The sequence below is a fragment of the Platalea leucorodia genome (genome assembly GCF_965183815.1).
Source record: "Platalea leucorodia genome assembly, chromosome: 1".
NCBI classification, from domain to species: Eukaryota; Metazoa; Chordata; class Aves; order Pelecaniformes; family Threskiornithidae; genus Platalea; species Platalea leucorodia.
Window position 1 is genome coordinate 148,334,442 of NC_138823.1, and position 16,543 is coordinate 148,350,984.

The following is a 16,543-nucleotide window of genomic DNA, read 5'->3' on the forward strand; positions in this document are numbered from 1 at the left end:
CCCCATCAAATGGGCCAATGACTTGGGAGGTGTGAGGAGAGAGATTGCCAGTGAAGACTGAGGCAAAAAAGTTGAGTGCCTCAGCCTTCTCCTCATCTGCTGTTATCAGCTCGCCACTACTGCTCATCACAGGGGGTACACTTTCCTTAACCTTCCTTTTCTGTTTGACGTACCTGTAGAAGCCCTTCTTATTATTCTTCGCATCCCCCGCCAGGTTCAGCTCCAGCTGAGCCTTGGCCTTCCTGATCCCATCCTTACACAACTGGGCAGCGTCCCTGTACTTCTCCCAAGATACCAGTCCCTTCTTCCGCTGCCTGTGCAATCTTTTCTTGGCCTTTAGTTTGATCCCCAGGTCACGGCTCAGCCATGCCAGCTTCTTCCCTTCCTTGCCCGATTTCCTGCACCTGGGGATTGAGAGCTTTTGTGCCCTATGGAAAGCATCCTCGAAGACCTACCAGCTCTGTTCTTCTCCCTTGTCCCTGAGGGCCATTTCCCAGGGAGTGCTGTTGATTAACTCCTTGAAGAGCTGGCATTTTGCTTTCCTGAAATTCAGGGTCCTGACTATACACTTCACCCGACCCCTATCTCTCCGGACTGAACTCTACCAGTGCGTGAACTCTACCAATGCGTGATCACTGCAGCCAAGGCTGCCTCCAATCCTGACATCACCAATGAGCTCACTTACATTGCTGACCACCAGATCCAGTACTGTGTCCCCTCTGGTAGGGCTGTCTATTACCTGGCTTAGGAAATTGTCGTCTATGCGCTCCAGGAGTCTCCTAGATTGCCTACCGCCTGCCATGCTACTTTCCCAGCAGATGTCAGGGTAGTTGAAATCCCCCATCAGGAGAAGAGCCTGTGAGCGCGAAGCTTCCTGTAGCTGAAGAAAAAAGGCTTTGTCGATAGGTTCCCCTTGATTAGGCAGCCTGTAGTAGACCCCAACCACAAGGTTCCCTTTGTTGCCTGGGTTTCTAATTCTTACCCATAAACTTTCAACCTGCTCATGGCTGTTCTTCAGGGACACTTCTTCACACTCTATCCATTCCTTGACGTAGAGGGCAACGCCTCCACCCCTCCTACCTCGCCTGTCCCTTCTGAACAGCCTGTAGTCTTTGATAGCTGAACTCCAGTCATGGGATTCGTCCCACCAAGTTTCAGTGATGGCAACTAGGTCGTAGCTTTCTAGCAGCGTGGTGGCTTCCAGCTCCTCCTGTTTGTTGCCCATGCTGCATGCATTGGTATAGAGGCACTTCAGCTGGGCTGTCAGCCTTGTCACCTTCTTGGAGGAGCACCCCTTGGTTCTTTTGAGGAATTTCTCTGATATTGCCCTGTTGGCTCCTGTTACCTCAAGAGCGCCCCGCTCATCCCCGTAAGACTTCAACTGTGCTGCAGTGTCTCCAGCATGCCTCAGATCAACAGGCTGAGGGCCCCTGCTAGCACCCCATCCCCCGCTAGTACCCTGTCCCTCTAACCATGGTCTGCCATCCCACCCCTTGTCACAGGCAAACCTGGTGTCGACCCCCTTCCCCTTCAAATCTAGTTTAAAGCCCTGTCAATGAGCCTCTCAAGCTCCTGAGCAAAGACCCTCTTCCCTCTTTGGGAAAGGTGAACCCCGTTGGATGCCAGCAAGCCTGGTGCCGTGTAGGCCATGCCATTATTGAAAAACCCCAAATTATGATGTTGGCACCAGCCACGGAGCCATGTATTAATGGACTGGACCTGTCTCTTCCTTTCAATGTTCCTGCCCGCAACTGGAGGGATGGAGGAAAAAATAACCTGTGCTCCTGATTTCCCTCACCAACCGTCCCAAGGCCCTGAAGTCTCTCTTGATAGCTTTTGGACTACGGGTTGCAGCTTCCTCTCGACCTACATGGAAGATCAATAACGGGTAGTAGTCGGAGGGCTGTACCAGGCTTGGAGGTTTCCTGGTCATGTCCTTAATGATGACTCGTTACCTTAAAATAATTGAGCTTTTAACTGAAAGATGTTGCTCGGGGACAAGTCCATTAAGACTTAGAGTGGACAGATTCCTGTGTTGATGTATAGGAACTGTACTATCTGTATACTATGCTCTTTTTAAACAGATATAATCAGACCATGTGTCTGATTAGCAACTCCTCGTTTCCCTGTGCTTCCTTCTTACTCAAGTAATTTATTCTCCTTTCTTAAACAGATTGCATGGAGGTGGTAGGACTAAGAACAGTAGCATTCTGAAGCTCTAGATATGTGTGCTGTCGTATGGTACTGTGTGTGTCACTTGGTACAACATCGGGGCACGTGTGCCACAGCAATTCTTGCTCTGTAGTGAAATATTTGACATCAGGTGGTCCCCAGGTATCTTCGTATGCTGTGGTTGATGACAATCCAAACGCCTAGCTCTAGTTAAAATGGCAGGCACCAACTGGGATAGCTTTACCGCTACAATCAAAGTTTTGAATAGCTTTTGTATTTAAGAACACTTTTAAAAAAGGGAAACTGTGGAATCCAGTGTCTGTCTAGATGTAAGGATGTGTCTTAGCTACACTAAATGAAAATATATCCCAGTGCCTTTTCACTGTATGGCAGTTCCTGATACTTTATAAAGGTTACCTGTACTAGTTGCTTAAAATCTGCAAGATCTTTATGTTGATCCGCCTGGATGTGAGCTCATTTTTAATAAATCTCCCCAGCATAAATAAAATGCAAAAAATTGGCACAGGTAAACGAACGCCGTATTTCCAGAAGATTACTCAAACAAACCTCTCTTTCAGGAGTATTAGGCATAATTGAAAAAGTGTTGTAGGAGTTAGATATACAGGTATGCCATACACACACAGTGTGCTGTCAAAATACTTAGCAAAATAGTTTTTGTCAGGGCTTTTGTGGTGGTAATGCAAGAAATAGTGAAACAAACTATTTTGTATTGTTAGAAAAGATACTTCTTGGCTGATCCTGAATTTAAAGTGAATTTTTTGTCCATTTAAACTAAACTGAGATTTAACACCTAGTTTAGATGCAAACTCATTACTTCATATTGTTCTTTCTATACTTTTTATTCAGCTTTTAAATAGAATTCTTCATTTTTTGGTGTCAGATCTGGTAGTTATGTAAGGTGTCTGTGAGAAGGCCATAAGGATAACATTAAGAAAACTTAATTTTTGACAATCTTCTAGCTTGCTGCATATGTTTTCATGAAGGAGAATTACATGCAGTGGTAAAAAGTTTCTGAAGAGGGTTCTCATTAGACTAAGTAACTTGGAAAAAAAAATGGAAACTGTTGTCCAAAAGAGCAAGCACCTATGGTCTTTGGACCAGTATAGCTCTAGAAACTTCAGCTGAGAAGAGATTCATGGAACCTGTAAACAGAGCTGAAGAATATGAACATGTGTTTGGGGCTTGTGGACGAGTAATCCCATCAGATCCTTTGTACTTGACTTGGCTTTATATCTATTTCCCATTGTTTATTTGTGTTGGACATTTATGAGAAGGATTTCCTGATAAGAATGACTAGAGGTTCCAAGTAAATTTAAAAAAACAACAACAAAACATTCCCCCCCCCCCCCCCCCCCAAACAAATGAAAAAGCAACTCATAAGTTGTTAATATAGTTAGCTTTCACGTAAGAATCTCAAATGCAGATTATTTATTTATTTATTTATTTTGTAAAAGTGTGATAACTGTCATGGACTAATTCCTGATCTGAAGGATTTAGTGGTTGCTTACAGCAAACAACATCCTTTCAAGGGCTAAAGTCACTAGGCCTTTTTTCTGCTGTGGGAGTAGTGGTAAGCTTAGAATTTAACTTTAGTTTTTGTATGCATAACCAATTCCTTTAAAAACAGGTAGTGAACAGTAAAAGGATGGTGACTTGGATGTAGGTATTAATACACAGTCAGTTCTGAGTTATTTTGAAACTAATTGAAATGGATGAGCTGGAAGCAACAAAGTCTTCCTGAGCAGCATGGATTTTAAGAAAGAATAATTGTAAGGTTTTAAAGCAAGCAATAGCAGCTACCATAAGGATTAGATGAAGAAAGGAAGGATTCAGCCAAAAGTGCGTAAGGCAGCAGAGATGGAAAATAAAGGAAAACAATGAATGTGAAGTCCAGCTATGACAGCATATAGTTTTTTGGCATATATGATTACCATTCACCATCCCTAACCTTTCTTGACACCTTAGTGTGTTGGAGTTCAATAGCTTGGCTGTACATTGTAGGAGAAAACTGGGTGGCTGGGAGGGTACTTCAGTGCAGGAAAAGCCAGGAAAGAGGTAGCTGCCAACAGAGGCCGTTATACCAGGAACCCAGACAGTAGCTCTTTTTTCCTTCCAGAATAAAACACCTTTTTTCATTTGCCTTCTACTAATTTATGGGGTGTGGAAGGGAATAGTGGTAGGGGAACAGTTCTCCTTCTGTTCTGTCTTGAGGCTTGGGGGGAGTCTAGAATTAGCCCCATCAGTCATGAAGAGGGCTGATCTAGTGTTGGCCCTTCGTCATGTAACTGGATGAGGTCTGTCTTAGTTTCAAAGCAGTTGGGTTAAACAGGACGTTTTCTTGCTAGGATTCCTTGCATCTCATCTCAAGGCTGGATATCTGTAGCTATTGATCTCTTCTGTGAATCGGTCTCTTCCATGAATTTGTCTAATAATTTTGGAAACTATATATGCTGTTAATATCTGAAACATGGAAAATGAGTTTCATATCTTTATGTATTGTAAAAGGATGTACTTTGTTCACAGCTGTTGCTGATCATGTTTTGACACTCCTCTAAGAACAGTGAATAGTCATTAAAAATTTTCAGCATCTTTACAGCATTCATAATTGATACATTTCTGTCATTTCCCCCCGTTATCTTTTTTAGACCTAGATATCTTAATACCTTCATGTCATTCATACTATATCTTTCTTACCCTTTCCAGATCTCTTTTAGTGCTACTATATCCTTTTTTTGGGAAGTACAGGTGGTATTTGAAATATAGGTGCAACATGAATTTTTAAAGTGGCACAATTATGCTTTATGTTTTGTTCTGTTCCCTTCTGATAATTTGTAACACTATATTTGTCTTTTTTGATCATTGCATGATAGTCTTTTTACTTCCTATTGGGAACCTTAAGGATTCCAAAAAAAAGACACTTTCAAAGTAAGAATCAAAGGTGTGAATCCTTTTCTCACATATTTATTCCATTGTAGCACATGCTTACTGTGAAAAGTTCATTCTGATAAGCACAGTAGCAGACTACTAAAGTGTAATTCATGTGTCCTGGAATTGGCACTGTTCTCTTAAGGATTGTGTATATCGTGAATGTTAAAAAGACTTTTTTCTGCATTTAGTAGCTGCAGTTGAAAGGGGTTCTACTGCAATTTGTTTCTCTCACTTTGTTTTTATGTATGTTCTTGAGTTGCCAGACAGCTACTTGTTTTAACCCTGTGTTGCTGACGAGGTCTACTGAACTGTTTTGTCAGCTGTTTAACTGCATCTCTTCCTCATTTGTCTATGAAGTGTGTGTCTTGTTGTAGTAAATTTTTCACTGGGGCATATCTAGTGTATTCTGCTATAAAACTTTCTGAAAGCTCTGAGTGATGCTTGGGAATACAACGCTTGTGATGGTTTGAGTTAATGGTACCTCCTGTGTGGTACAATTTAAAAGAAACAAAAGCAAAAGGTGTAGCTTCAGGCAATCTAGGGCTGTGCATGTTTAAAAAAAACCCCAAACACCCCCAAGCCCCCCAAAAACCCTACGCAACAGTTCCTTTAGTTTGAAATGGGCTTTCCTTAATATTGAAAGCAGCAGTGGATCAAAATGGCTGCTATTTCTTGTTCACAAAAATTGAGCGTAACTGGAATGAACCGATGTCATTATAATCAAATAAAGGCTGTGGCGAGTAGGTGTGGGCAAAATGATTCTGCTCTTAAGGGTAGAAGGCAGCAGTTGCATCCTGTCCTCTGCACCTGAGGCAGAGTTTGTCCCAATAGTGTAATGTATACGATCCCAGCCATATTAACTCTATGCGTTTCAGTGATTTTTTTTTTTTTTTTGCCTTGTAAAGTAGTAAGTTTTGATTGTAAGTGTATTTTTCTACATTGTTGTTAGTTCTCTGAAAACTGATGAGAAGGTTAATTAAAATTATCAGTTTCATTTTTATCAGATTAATCCACTTTTGTAACGAATCATCCAGGATTTTGTATATTGTGGTTTTTTTTCTCTATCACAAAATTAAAAAAAAAACAAAACACAGACTTGGTCTGTAATGTTTTAATTAAAATATTCTAAATTTTAAAAGTTTTTTCTATGGAAGTAACTTTGGCTAGTTATTCAAGTTTAGGCAGTAGGTAAAAGGCAAAGATTTTTTTTTTTTCTTTGTAATGACTTCTAAATTAGTTTTGTAGTATTCTAGTACCAATGACAAAAGTTTAAATTGTCTTTGTTGTTAATTAATTTTTTTTGGAATCCTGATGTTCAGAAGAGGCTGGCAGTTAAAAAAATGGCTTATGACAGCAGTAGCTGCCAGTTGTGGGGAGAACAAAGAAGAGAAAAGTAAAGCATAAAAGACCATCACCCTGTTGGAACATGAACAGTTATTACAGTCAGACCTCAGAAGCTGATGCAGGTAGAAAATTCACCCACGGAAGTATGACAGAGGTGATCGCTACACTCTCACCTGCAAAATCATTCATTTGATCATCTTGTCAAACCAGACATGTAAGCTCAGGGCTTTGTTCATTAATAGTGTGAAAGAGTGAACTAGTAAATGGAAACTAAAATAATTTTGTAGTCATGAGGTCATTATCCTAAGTATGAATAAATTGGTGGCAGAAGTGGAAGAGGTGAGCCATCTGCATGACTGCCGTCACTCTGCAACTGGGCATAAAAGCGTTGTGTTGCTGTGGAGGATGTTACAGAGACTTCTAGCTGCCCAGCAGAGGATGTGAGTGTATTCTGGCACTTCATGGTCAGAGATCAATATTCCCTAAAAACCCCAACGCTTGAAGAAAAGGAAGTTCATGTGACCATCTCCTTTGGTGTACCACCAGTTGGACATTCATTCTCTCTACACATTTGAGGAGTTCTTCAACTGAGCTTCCTAAGTCCCGGAGGCAGAACTGTTTTCTGTTAAACTTCTTGATTGCTTGAGTTAGTCTCAATTTATCAGTGAAGCAAAAAAGATGCCTCATGATTAAAATTAGCAAGGCAGCTTCAGTTTAAGTCTCTAAATTTGTTGTGGACAATGAAATGAAAATCAGTCTTTTGTTGGGAAGACTGATTGTCACCGGAAAATAATAGATTTTTTAAATTTGTAATAGTAGCTTTAGAATGCAGCTAATTGGTGTGTGCTGGAACGTTCTTCTACTCGACAGTTAAAAGCTAACAAACATTGACAAGAAATATAAGTAAAAAATTATAGTGGATAGAAATAAATCCCATTTTACAATTTGAGCTACTGTAAATGATCAGAGCTCTAATACAAGAAAGATGTATTCAGGTATATTATTGTTCACTGGAATTCCTGTCTATACATATATTCTTTTGTGCGTCTGTTAAACATGATCTTAACTTGAAGCCCTTTTTCTCCTAACTCAAAAGCTTTCTCGAAGTTGATGAATACCATACATAATGGTAAGTTATATTAGAATCTTTTTCAGAGGTTCATTTATCACAAAGGGTAGCCTTTGTGGAAGAGCCTGATTGAAGGTCTGCATATTCTATGGATTGGGTGAAATACAGGTCTGCAGTGAGTCAATTGTTCAGTACTTGAGTGAAAACTTTGTAGATTGTCTGCAGGAGCCTGATAGGTCAATAGTTCCTCAGTTCTCTTTTTATGATCTTTTTGTATGTGCACAGTAAAATGATAACAGTTTTATTCCAGTTCTGAGATTCTTTTCTTTAATTTTGTGAATAGTGTTTCTAGTTCTTCTTCTGTGCTCCATTCATAGGTGTGTTATAGTGGTGTCTATCTCGGGCATTCTCCCACTTGCCTTCCTGACTACTTAAATTACTACAAGTAATGCATGTGAAGGTAGCCTTGTTTTGTCCATTCTTTGTTCTGACACTCCGATGCTGCCCATTTGTGTAACTGATAACAGTACTATCAATTTCAGAGGGAGCAATATTGAATCTTTAATGTAGCTAATTGCTGTTTCCCTTTAGTATTCCATATTGGCTTTGTACCCCTAGTTCTGTATTCCCTCAGACAGTGGAAACGAAGTTTACTTTTTTCAAGGCTTTTGTTCATTTGTAGGAAACAATCATAGCTATATTCAAAAGTTACCGAAAGATTTAGGAGGGAATGTTTACAGTTTAAACCCTCTCATGAGGCTAGTTTTGAAGATGATCAAGTTTATTTCTCAATGTTATATTTAATTGGTGTCAGGCAATCTGTTAATAAAAATTGAAATTTTTTTATCCATTGGTCTCAACCAAAGAGAGTGATTTTCTTATTGTTGTACGTGTACGTTGGAAGAGCAGTGCTGTATACATTGCAAATTTTATTGACTTGGAGTTTGGCATATGCAAAAGAATTTAAATGTTTAAATTTTGCATGGTGAAGTTCTTTGCGTTTTAAGCTAGCAGTCATTAAGGTTTTATAGGACTTTACTTTTCACACAGTCGGAGCCACAAATTACATCTGTTAGGCAGATGTCTATAGTGCTGTGTCTCTTAAATAATAAAGAAAATTAATATTACATTGAATTTATATTTCAGAGTCTACGTGTGGTGAGAAATGTTGAAATTTCTCTAGAGTTGCTTTGCTTTAGTAAAATAGGTTTAGCTTTTTTCCTTTTGATATAGGGTTTCCCTCTCACTCTCCCAGGTATACAGTGCTCTGAACCAGCTTTGAGATGAAGGAAAGCAAGCTCACCATTTTTCTGAACAAAAATAAAACATCTGAAGGGTATCTGACAAAGTGTGCTGAATTTGGACTTGGTGAGTTTCTGCTGTTTTATAAGCAGAGCCTTTTTGCTGTTTAATGTTGAAGAGGGATAGGTTCACAACAGTGCAGAATAGAAATTGATGGAACGCCATTTGTGATCACGTCTTTCCACGTTGCACTTCTTTCTTTTTAAAACTGATTGTGTATTTCTAACTGCACAGAAGTCAGAAGGGCATAGAAGAAAGTGGTTACTTAATGTTGTATGCTTTCTTGTCAAGCAATAATAATGCTTTGTATGACTCATTATTGTGGGGCAGCATAATGTTACCTACATCTTTGTTTTAGAACAGTGTATGGACAGTATTTATCATCTAATCTGCCTGATGGTGTGGGGTTTTTTGGGGGAGGGAGGGAGGAGAGTGTTTGTGTGTTTTATCTACCTTCCCATGTTTCTCTAAGCAAGATTTTAAAGTTGGTTACTTTTTCCCCCTCTATCTTGCAGGGGTGTCTTTTGCATACTCTTGTTTTGATGGAAGCGTATGTATGGGTAAAATCATTGAGGTTGGTAGAAATTCTTATAATATGAACAGCAAGGAAAGATCTTGCCATGTGTGTATAGGATGAAAAGAAAGTGTTCAAACATGAGATAAATATTTAAATATAGGAAGATAGTTTACTCCAACAGCATATTCAGATTATGAGTCAGATCTAATGCTGAGGACTGTAAGAGTCATTGTCTGTAAGAATTTTGATGGAGACTGTATCAGGAGCTTGTTTTTTTCATTGCATTGAGTTTAAGTTGGCTGCACATCAGCAAGAAAGTACTGAAACCCCCACCCAGAATTTTGATTTGAGTGGAGACAAATACAAGTTTGGAGCAGAGAGATTCATTTGATAGTTATGCTAGTATAAAGGTGGTGGTTGAAGCCTGTCAGTTGAATTTGGTGCTGACAAAGTGTAAATGAGGAACGGTGATAGCTAGAGACTTGGAACACATTTGAAAGGGTCAGTTAAAAAACAGGACTAGAAAATGGAGTTGTGCAGGCTGTATCTTTCCGTAAAGATACCCGTCTTAAGAGAAAGGAGTCAAGACACTTCAAGGTAGAAGTGGCATGCGGCAGTTTTGCCAGTAAGAGACTTAGTACTCAGCACTCTGTTGCGCAGTTTTACGGTCAACTTACTATATTTTTCATACTCTTTTAAAAACTTGTTTAAAAAAACCCTGAAAAATTGCAGTTGAGAGGTGTAAAGTTTTCACTGCTATTCACTGTGTGATAACTTTGTGCTTTGTCCTTCTCAGTCTTACTCTGGGCCTTACAGTCAAACTTTTTTGACTTGACCTTGAAGTCTCATCTCTTCTGCATCATTTTTATGGGCCTACCACTGGAAAGCAGGAGGAGGGAGTACAGACATACATATCTGTTGAGGATTTTAGTGCATACTTTAAAAAAAGACTATGGGGAGCGATGACCTGAATGTTACAATTTTATGTTTGAGCTAGCTGTAAATTGTAATGGTTGGTTGTAGCCTTTCTGTGGCTACTTCTTTTCTTGCTTGTTCTGTCTTCTGCCTGTTTTATTTCTTACTCCTGTTCCTATTTTCAGGTCTCTGTTTATGCTTGTTCCATCTTATGCTAATTTGTGAGGTGCAGTGAGGAGAGTTGTAGCACAGAACAGACATCCATCATGCCAGTCCTAGCACTGTGATCAGCTTGAGACCACAGCACATTTCCAAAGCAAGTTTTCAGTTCTGTAGACTTGTCCTCTGCATCAATGCAGGCAAAATTCAGTATATATGGTATGATTTTTTTAACAAGATAACCTAGACGAGTCAGAATATCTACTGAGCATGAATGAGTTAAATTTTTTGAATCTAGCCCAACTTGGGCAGACTTTTACAGTGTTGATAAAAAGGCATCTGCCTGTATTGAAGCATGGGGATAGTAGCACTAGGTTAAACCATATCAATTTTAAAAAAGGACGAACAAGAGAAGAACAAATTATGAAGTCATCGTGACAGAGTTCCTTTATGCCAGTTTTTTCAGAGTATTCAATAATGGGGTGTTATTGTTCAGTTGTCAAATATTACAACCTTAAGTATAACTACCTGTCCATGAGTTTCTAGAATACCACTTTAAAGCTTTAGTTGTTGCTAATGACAGCTATGTGTAGTCTTTCAGCAGTTCAGGCAACAGCTGTTCCCCACCAGCAGAAATAACTAATCACAACAGAATTGCCGTTGTTATTCATTAGCCTCTCTAGTGGCCCTATTTTTGAAAATTCTGGCTAAGTCAAGTATCCTGCAGCATGCCCTCAAAGATGCCAGCTTCAGATCACTGGAATCTGAAAGAGAGAAAACTTTTGAAATAGGAACTCCTTTAAAAGACTATATTACATTAACAGTGAAGAGGAATCTAGTCCTTCCAGTGACTCACCATTTCAGCACTGAGATAGATTGCTGTCAGAATGGTTTGAAGCTATGGTAGGTTTTCAGAGATCTTAAGCAAACACATTAAGTTCTCCCTGGAAATCATTAAGAAACGTAGATCACAAGTGTCATGCTCCTACTCAGGAATACTCGGTTAGTGAGCCTAAAACTACTTTGTTTCTAGTATGTCATATTGAAATAACTTAGGCTTGTATGTCTTGGCTCACCATGACAAAAGTGAACATCTAAATAAAAGTTAAGATCTTTATTTATCAGTTGTTCTTCCATATCTGTCTAACTTTTTCTTGTTGCAAAGATCTTTCTGTGCTGTGACACACTTGAACTACGGGTCTTCCCTGCAGTGCTGAGCATACGTATCTTAGATATGATCGTGGAGCTCTTTATCTTACTGCTCTTAGAAGAGTACTTCAAAATTTGTTGAATCAGACTAGAATAAGCATAAAATTCTTAATGTGTCTTATTTCATAAAGCTGTATTAATTACATATATGAACCTTAAACAGGCAATTATAAAGCATCTCAAAGATTTATCACAGGAAATCAGAACATCTAGAGGAAACAAACGAAAGGAGGTTTGTCCTTGTGTCATCCCTGTCTTCCACTCCCACCCCTGCCCAAAAAAGACCGCACAGTTTAACTGAGATATAACTTTGCCATGGGACATGGCATGAGAAGTTACAACTGTTCAGACAGAATTGGAAGAAATTAATTGGGGCAGGGTTGGAAGCAAATTTAAGGCTAATAATTGCAAAGACTATTTCTCAAGCTCAGAATCTGTAAGTTACAGATTTCTAGAGGCTGGGAGAATATTTGAGGGAAGTATTATTTCATGCTTGACCTTTTCTTGTGCTTTTCCTTGTGCAGCTGCTGTTAGTCACTGTTAGAGATGGATATACTGGGCTAGGAAAATGATACCATTCTCCCTGTGTTGCTAGTCCAGCGTGTCATTCATCTGTCTCCTTGTGTCATGTTCAAACCTCTCCTCTCAGACAGCAAATTCACCTTGGCTGGGCTATGAAAAATGTGAGTTTGAGCCCTTCTGCAGTGGAGGGCTGTAGTGTAAGACCTGTAGCAGCCTGGGTTAATTCAAAGCAGGAGTAGGCACACTCTGCGCCAGCTTTCTGGCAGTGGTTTAGGCAGTTTTGAAATCTTGTACTTAAAAGCCTGCCTGTGGAAGTAAAAGTCTAGTTGAGGACTCTATGCTGACTGAGCTTGGTTTAAGCAATTCATATGTGTTACGTTAGTTAGCTGGTATAGGTATTCCTCACTGTTACAGTTTATTGAAGAGTGAGTTCTGTAACACTGCTGACATGTGTCATCATTAATGAATGTGGGATCAAGTATAAAATAACGTTGTTCTCTATAGCTGGTGGGACTAGCTGAACAGAGAAGACCATTTTGGTAGCTACATGGATCAGTTCTGATCCTTCAAACCCCCCCCTCCCGTGATTGAATACATTTCTGAATGACTGTAGATAGCTGTACAGTCAGGATCATGAACATAGGAATGGACGTAGGCAAAAGAGACTGAATAAACATCTTTTGCTAGTTGAGCTGTCAAGCATTTGGGGTTAATTTTAATGGAGTTTGATAGCAGACTTCAGATGGTATGACCTTGTTCTTAGATCACTGGTTCATCATACATGTGACATTGCCATGCCGAATTGTGTTCCTCAGTTGTGTGAAGGTTCTTGTCAAGTATTTTGACATATAAATCATATATATATAATATCTATTTATATATAAAAATATATATCTATATTTATATATAAATCCAATCTATGGAGTATTTTCAAAGAGAATAATTATGGCAGTCTGCCTTCTGTCAATAGGTATGAAACTAGAATAGTTGTTCCATTTTGAAAACATGTATACCTGTATTTCGTATCTTCCCTTCTCCCCTCCACCGCCAGTGATGTGTCTTCTTTGGGTACTTTGAGTCTGGGAGCTTTTTTTCCTTCTACCTCATCATGGAGAGGACACGGAATGCCCTTCATAAAAGGACAGTATTGACTGTTGATCTGTGACAGAGGCTCCATCAAAAAAGGACCCCCAGTCACTGAAAGGGAGGGATGTGCTGGCATGTTATCAGACTGCAGATCAGTAACTATCATTTCCGTGCTCTTCTAGAACTGTTACTGCAGAATCTTGTTGAAACCTATCCGAAAGTGAACTTTACCACTTTGCTCATCAAGCAGCAGGAAAACAGCTTGATTATTTGATTCTTAGATTTCAAATTTCTTCATGAAGGAAACAGTTTGGCCCTAGCATCCAAGCTACAGTTTCATTACCTCAGATGAATTGGAGTATTGTTGCTAGCTTGGCAGTTTCAAACACAACTTTCTTCTGTTTTTAGACAACGGTGTCACAATAACCTGTTTTTAATTGCTTGTGTTTAGCATTAGATTCACTTTAGCTTATGTCTATAGTACAAAATAACAAATAATATGATATTTCCTCCACTATTAACATTCTACTGGAATAGAACATGTTCTTGTATATCTAAACTTAATCAATTTTTCCATGTGTTTAATGCCTAGTTAATGGACTGCTTCATTCAAAGGCACTTTTTCCTTTTTTCTCTGTATAGAAAGTTGTTATGGTTTTAGGGGAGACTTTTTGAGATGACAGGAAGTGAAGGTACTGAAAATGTGTATATAGCTTCAGTTTTTGTAAAGAAGTTCTTGTAACTCAAAATTTCCTGCCCCGTGTCCATCTGTCCTCTCCCAAGTAGGAAGGTTCTGTAGTTCTGTGCAACTTCTGTGGGGTTGCAAGTTTACATTTTTAGAAACATCTTTGACCAGATTCTGCTTATTCCTTAAGTTTTGGCAAAATGCTGGGATCAGCAACCTGATAGATATCTCTGATAATTTCCTCTCTTCACAATTGTTGCAAGAGTTTAAAGTTACTGACTTAAAAAAGAAAATACAGCTTTATGGTAGAGCGAACATTTTCCTAGCTTCCTAAGGAAGCAGTCTACATGTTGTCTCTCTTGATTTTGGCCCGCAGTAAGCTTTAAGCCTGTTGTCCAATTTTGAGCAAACTTGATAAAGGAGTCTAAAATATGTAAGTTCCTGTAATAGGTATGGACAGTGTATGGCTACAAGAGCAGCCACAGCCTGTTTTTGTCTCTTGCTGAACTAGGCAATTGCCAGCATAGAAAGGGAATGTAAGGGAGCTGAATAATGAAGGGGAGTGTAGTACTAGAAAATAAAACGACCTGAGGATTTTGTAGCTAGATACGGAAATCGTGGTGAGAAAGCTTAGTGTATTGATGTCATCTGTGAGATGCAACACTGCTGAAAGCCAGAATTTAATCTGTTTTGTTAATTCTTCTGCTCATGGAGCTACTTATTTTTTTTGAGATTTTGAATAAAATCACTAAAATTGTTCTGTGTGCGACTTGGTGTATGTTACTGCACAGCTGGTTCTGACTTGAGGCTATTTTGTTTTTCGCTATTCTTGAAGTTCTTTTATTTCCTTTATTATCTATTTCGTCACTGATTCTCAGCAAAAAGAGTATAGTTTTTTTCCAATCTGCATAATGTGATGCGTTTCCTGCTCTATACTAGCCTTCTGTTCTAAGCAGGCAGTTATTTGTTGTCCGGAGATGCTGCTTTTTTTTTTTCCGCAGTTGCCTTTTTGTTAAGCCTTTCACTCCAGCAATGCAGGCTATACGTGCATTTTATCTGTCAGAACCCGAAACCACGTTCTGCAGCTGTGTTAGCGGTGTTAAGCACAGTCAGACTTTACCTGAACAGCGTTACATCCATTTCCATGTGCGGTTGAAGAACTGTGTTCTGTTGAAAATGCTGAAGATCGTATTTAACCATGCTGTTTGTCTCTGGCAAATTAGACAATGCCGTTCATCACAAGCTATAGCTATTTGGCTTTTCAGTAATATGGGAAGGACTTCAAGGTGGTTTGTTTGTTTTAAACATTAATGTGGTTTATAGTGATTTGTTCAGGCTTTCGTTGTTATTCCTTCCTGATCCAGAAAGTGATTTATCTCTCCCGAAACCCCAAAAGGACAACTTGATATGTTTGAGACATTTTAAATATGTACTTTCTTGGCTTTTCTATTGTGATATGCATATAGTTTTTATGCAGGTATTTTTGAAATGGTGTGAAAATGAAGGATTTATCTGTATGTTCAGCATACAGTTCTTATTCGAATGCTTGCATGGAGTAATATCTTGGTCGCATGACTAGTTCCAGAAGGTGCATGTACTTTATGTATTAAGTAAGGTATTGCTTAATGGAAATACTTAGCCCAGAGTGTGCAGATAGGTCATATTTGTCCTGTATTTTGCAACAGCAACAAATAGCGAGTGTTTTTAATACTACTACTACTACTACAACTACTACTACTAGCAACATATAATAGCTTACCTCATTCCACTGGCAAACTAGTTTACTGCTTGTCTTTCTTTTGAAATAGCTTTTTGCCCGTGATTTTATAACCATCTGCTTGTATTCCAGAATTTTATTTTTAAGAGGAAGAATAAACCTTATCATTAAAATAGAAGCAGCAGCAGCTCTGCAGTTATTAAACATGTAAGATTTTGAAAAATTAAGAAAAGAAAATCTACAATAGCTTTTAAATTTTGGAGTTGTTTTACCTTTCTGGCAAAATATCCTTCTTTTTTTACTACTTGACTCTCACCAAAAATTTTGTTTTCTCCACTCATTATCGTTGACGTTTTATGAGAGTGATAGCATTTGTGGTGACAAGATCTTACGATTTGATCATAAGTGTTGTGATATTTCATTATTTTTACCCTTAAAATTGATGATTCCTGGTGCCAGATAATTGCATGAGAATCTCATATTTTTTTAAGAATTTTTGTCCTTTTAATTGTTTTAATACATTCAAAATACAAAGGGTCAAAATTCTCATCCTTTCATTAATTTGAAATCTCTGATTGAAAGCAGATTAAAAAAAAATCATTTGAGGACCTGGAGTATATTTCAGTTTTTGTGCTTGTAATTACATCGCATTTAAGAATAGACTCAGTAGCAAGGCTGTTTGTTAATCATGTTCATTTTGGTGGTGTGCGGGGGCATATCTAGAGCAGGATCCATAGAATTTACTGTCTAGTTAGATAAGGCAGATATAAGTGGAGAATGGTCATAACAGAATGAACATTGCAAGGATCTTAACTGCTAGTAATGCCATAACTGTAGATTTTTGGGATGGTGACACCCCCCCCCCCAAAAAAAAAAAAAAAAAAAAAAAAGGAGCAG

The 16,543-nt window shown here is 38.7% G+C and overlaps 1 protein-coding gene across 4 annotated transcripts in view; it reads left to right on the top strand.

The window, feature by feature from the left end:
• The window catches only part of MLLT10 (MLLT10 histone lysine methyltransferase DOT1L cofactor), a 138,332-nt gene that overhangs the window by 82,293 nt on the left and 39,496 nt on the right, over nt 1-16,543 (top strand). The window lies entirely within an intron of this gene.